Source organism: Manis pentadactyla, chromosome X (assembly GCF_030020395.1).
Source record: "Manis pentadactyla isolate mManPen7 chromosome X, mManPen7.hap1, whole genome shotgun sequence".
Classification (NCBI taxonomy): domain Eukaryota; kingdom Metazoa; phylum Chordata; class Mammalia; order Pholidota; family Manidae; genus Manis; species Manis pentadactyla.
In genome coordinates this window covers 80,616,732-80,622,394 of record NC_080038.1, presented here as the reverse complement: position 1 = coordinate 80,622,394, position 5,663 = coordinate 80,616,732, and positions in this window count along the sequence as shown.

Genomic DNA, 5,663 nt, shown 5'->3' with positions numbered 1-5,663 from the left:
TTGTGAATAGACCTTGCTCTAAACTAAACTCACTTATGTGATTTGTTTTGATTACTTAATTTCATCATCTTTAGCAATTTCCATTCCAAAGTTTTAAATATAATGTATGCTTTTATATATTTATCTGTATCTATATATTAGGATTTACACAGGTGATGGTAAATCAGCATATTAATCATAGGGAGGAAGTAATATATGTATTAGATATTATTTGCATATAATCTCATTAAAGAAAAGAATGAATAGCCTCTCACTTGAAATATAGAGGGAAACAAAGTCAATGTATCTAATCCCTCATTGCTAATAATGTAACATTTGTCTTTTGAGTCTCTCAAAAATCCTATTCTACTTAAGTCCAAGCTATCTATAATACATTATTCCTACCTGTATTACTGTTGTTCAGTGCTCTACAGGATAGCCTAGACCACTACTGTGAATTTCTTTATCTGGTTTACATTCATTTTATCACCATGGCCATTACCATTCATACACTAACATTTCTGATACATGACTCTCATGTTCTAGGCCTCAACTCAAATAGTGTTTATGTTTCTTTTGCTTCAGATTTCCACAGACACTGCAAAAATCTTAGACCTAATTAATCATTTGAACATGATCTTACTTCAAAGTGTCTGACACTCATAGTGAGAGATTGAATTATTTCCTCCAATCCCTCTATTGTAGCATTTAATAACCAGATCAATTAGCATGGCATCATGGTTGGCAGAGTTTACCTAGCTGCCCTTTGACTTCAGCTTTGGTCATGTGACATGTTTGGGAAAATAAGATATGAGTAAATAGGATGCAACAAGAGGTTTGAAATGTGCATTCGTGATTGTGGTTGACCTACAGCACATCTGCCATTACCATGGAGAGAACATGAAATGGGCAGCCATTGCGCTTTCAGCCAGCCACCTTTCTTGAGACATGTGGAGAATAACTGAACTTGAAACTTCAGCCTGGATCCTAGACAACCAAGCAGCACACCCATGAGCAAGAAAAATAAACTGTTATTTTTGTAAGCCATAGAGACTGTGCATCATTATGACAATAGCTGAGTAACACACTCTATTCTGTTGCCTACTCCACTGTACCCTTTCTAGTAATTCTGTCCTTCATAGACATCATTATCCATAGTGCCTGCTCCTAGCACCTTTAATAAAAACACTTCAGCTTTCTTCTGGCTCACTACAAAATCTTAATTCCACAGCTAGTCATTCAATATTTGAGAATTGAAATGAGAATTCTTTATTTTCTCATTTCCCTGGTTTTATGTCATGCCTTCCCAGTTCTCAAACACACATCACTTACTGGAGGTGTTACATAGTATACATACCTTGTTTTACCTTATTGCCTTACTAAAATCTGAAAAAAAAAGAAATTCTGAATTCTAAAACATATCTGGTCCCAAGAGTTTTTGAAAAGTGATTATGCATTTGTGTTCATGTATAAATATTTCTGTGAGGATGTGTGTGTGTGTATGTGGAAGGACATTCTGAAAAACTGATAATATTGTTTTTCTTTAAAAGAAGTAATCTGGGTGTTTACAGAGCAAAGATGTATAATCTATTAATTGTTCAATTAAATACTTAAAAATAATTGGTTATTCAAGATCCAGAAGTAGAAAAGGGCTTGTGGGCTTAAGGATGAAGCTAAATGCATTAATCATGGCAAAAGAAAATGGAAAGGGACTCTTCCTTCTCTAATATGAGAAGGAGGAATATTTTCTCTGATATGTGCAGGGTATTCTGCATCCGCATGCCCTACCCATTCTCCATTCTTCTCTGCTATGTTCTGTGCCCTGGGAAGTTACCCATAATAGGGCTCTTTTACCGATTGGCTTCTGATTGGGTTTGACCACTTACAAGCACCAGCCATTAGGAAGACAGAGAGGAAAGTAGGGGTACTTATTCCGCACTCCTTCCCTACTTCAGTGCTACATTCGATAGACCTGGCTACATCCCCCCATGACTACAGCCCCTGGCAGGCAAATACTTCTCCATCTCCAGTTCTCAAAGTGCTCTGGTATTGAAATTTTCCTCTTCCCTATTAGGCCTAGGCATGATAACTGACTCAAGATGCAGCTGGACAGGTCAGATGGTGAAATGGGTTTTAGTAACTCATCTGTTTTCTTAGTAAAAATATGAGGCATGCCCATATAAATACAGTGAAAGAAACAAGTTTGACTTGAAAATTGTGGAAAAAAGGGTAGTTGCAGTAAGGAATATTAATTAGAAATGCATGAAAGGACTCCTGAGAAGCAGCAATGGCACATTTGAGGTTGAAAAGCATAGGTTTGAAATTGGAATATTTTGGCTTTGATTGTCTCTATCTATTCTCAGTCTTCCAAGGAAAGGATGAGAAAGTAGACAATGCAAACCATACACCATTGGAGCTAGGCCAGGGAGGACACTGGGAGGATAAAGGAGTCAGGAAAATAAAGAATTCAAGTAAATAGTTTATTGAAATGGTCATGTGGAGGGCCCTATTTTACAGTATAACCAGAACAAAGCTGAAGTCTGTGATTACTGAGCAAGGAGCAGGCACTGGAAAGCATGACACATAGACACATATGAAGAGCAAATTGAACAGCAAGAAGGAAGCAGAGGAAATAGGACTGAGTATATTACTCAACCATCGCTGCTAACATGATCATTTCACTCCCCAATGTCTAAAGAATAAACTGTTTATCAAAGAATTCCAAACTGTACAATATCTGGTCTCAGCCTTCTTTTTCCACCATTTCTTAACCTACTCACTATAATCTCCACCTGTTTTTGTATGTTTAAATTGTACCAGCATTTGAAAGTTCAATTTCCAACTTTTTATTGTGGAAATGTTCAAGGTAGAAGAAAATGTACAGTGAACATCCACATGACTATGTTTTATCACATAGCTATCCATCTATATATCTATCCACCATCTTAATTTTTTAAGCATTTTAAACTTGCACATATCACTACACAAACCTAAATGGACCAGCAATTTTATTATTTCCAAGAGTATGAACTTATTTCTGTTTGTTTTTGATCTCCATCTGAACCCCCATACAATTTTACCTGTACCTCTGTTGAAGTTTTTGCCCTCTACTTTGCCTTGTAACTGTTACTGAACATTTCATACATCTCCAGCTAGAACAGTATTCTGTGTATATCACACATCTATTTACATCATGTTTTGAATTCAGTAAAAGTTCAATTATCACATTTTAACCAACTAGGTTAGTGTGTGGGACAGCCTGAACTATATTGAGTACAACTCTAAACACCTGTTTGGCACCCTAATCCTATAGTTATATACTCTGATCTTCCTAGCTGGTGCAACCTTATGCCAATCTGTATTCATTCTCATGGAAAAACATGGAACCAATCCTATAAAGCATGAGACAACTGTTCAACAAATCAGTGTCATCAGTCTTGCTGTTGGACCTTCTGTGATATTGGCATCTAATTTTTCAAGCTCACACTATGTTATAAATGGTCATCCTATCTGGATTTCCTCTCCTGATCTTTGTATGTCGTATGAGTGTGTCACCAGTACTGGCTGGCAAATTTTTCCAGAGCTTTTTTCTTTACTTTCTGCTTGTATTTCCTGTGATTATTTGCTGCTTGAATCTCTGTCAATTTACTACCCATGAAATAACAACACATATTTTGGTTATTTAATGATGTTACTTATGTCTTCTTTGTCCTTTGTTTCTACAGTTGGACTGTTATTGCAATTTTCAATTAGAAGCTCTGTTTTCTAGTCTCTTAAATAATTTATCCTTTGGCCTTATTCTACTCACACATCTTACTTTTCTTTTTACCTCACATGTGTACCTGTATTCCTAATCCCAGCCTGACTTCTAGTTCTGGTGGCTGACTCCTTGAAGGGTAGATGGCTACCACAGTTAAAGTTTTCTGGCCGTAGTAATGTATGAGTGTAGGTCAAATGATGTGCTTGATGTAAAGTGATATAAAGTTTGACACTGGCATCAGATGGCAAAAGACAAGATCTAGAGCAGACCATCTGCATGATAGTCTCATGAGTCAGTTATTACAATGCAGATTCTTTGTTTTTCTCATTTAGGAATAGAATATAGCTAGTTTTTCATTAAGTTAAATATATTTCAAGAAATTTCCTTTATTTAACTTAATGTTAAATGCCCTTTCTTTTGTGAACTGATAATAATAGGTGTCATTTTCTACTCCTTTAATATTATTTCTGGAATTAAAGAGTTGATAGCCCTTTAGTAATGCAGATTCCTGAGCATTGTCACAGATTTATTGAATCAAATATCCAAAAGTATGACACAAAACTGCAATTTCAATGAGTTCCTAAGCCACGTTTATTCACACTAAAGTTTGAGAAAACACTTGCCTAAAACAAGAACAAAATATTGTAGGAAAAAAGATGGTGAGGCTAAGAGTGTGTTGGCTTCCCAGAAGCAAAAAGAGAACTAAAGTGTATAGGGATATAAACCATGCCTTGATTTAATAATCTGCATAAAACCAAGCTCTCAAATAAGAATGAATGAAAAATAGCTTGCTAGAAAGTCACTGAAAGAAATTAAAGAGAAATTCTCTTGTCAAAATTTAGCCATTAGTATGTACTTTTTATAGCTTATTGTTTTATTTTCCATGTAAGTAGTTTTTATTGATTAATTCAGATTATATACTTTGTAATCCACTTAAATTCCATATAAATAATTGATCAGTATACTTTATTGTTGTCATTTTCTTCTTTTCTTTTTTTTCTTTTATTTTGGTATCATTAATCTACAATTACAGAAAGAACATTATGTTTACTAGGTTCCCCCCTTCACGAAGTCCCCCCCATATACCCCTTCACAGTCACTGTCCATCTGTGTAGTAAGATGCAGTAAAATCACTACTTGTCTTCTCGGTGATGTGCAGCCCTCCCCATGCCCCCTACACACTATACATGCTAATCGTAAGGCCCTCTTTCTTTTTCCCTGCACTTATTCCTCCATTCCCACCCATGGTCCCCAGTCCCTTTCCCTTTGGTAACTATTAGTCCATTCTTGGGTTCTGTGATTCTGCTGCTGTTTTGTTCCTTCAGTTTTCCTTTGTTCTTATACTCCACATATGAGTGAAATTATTTGGTAATTGTCCTTCTCCACTTGGCTTATTTCACTGAGCATAATACCCTCTAGCTCCATCCATGTTGTTGTGAATTATAGGATCTGTTTTTTCCTTATGGCTGCATAATATTCCATTGTGTATATGTACCACATCTTCTTTATCCATTCATCTACTGATGGACATTTAGGTTGCTTCCATATCTAGGCTATTATAAACAGTGCAGCGGTAAACATAGGGGTGCATCTGTCTTTTTCAAACTGCAGTGCTGCATTCTTAGGGTAAATTCCTAGAAGTGGAATTCCTGGGTCAAATGGTAATTCTATTTTGAGCATTCTGAGGAACCTCCATACTGCTTTCCACAATGGTTGAACTAGTTTACATTCCCACCAGCAGTGTAGGAGGGTTCCCCTTTCTCCACAACCTCGCCAACATTTGTTGTTGTTTGTCTTTTCGATGATGGCCATCCTTACTGGTGTGAGGTGATATCTCATTGTGGTTTTAATTTGCATTTCTCTGATGACAAGCGATGTGGAGCATCTTTTCATGTGTCTGTTGGCCATCTGAATTTCTTCTTTA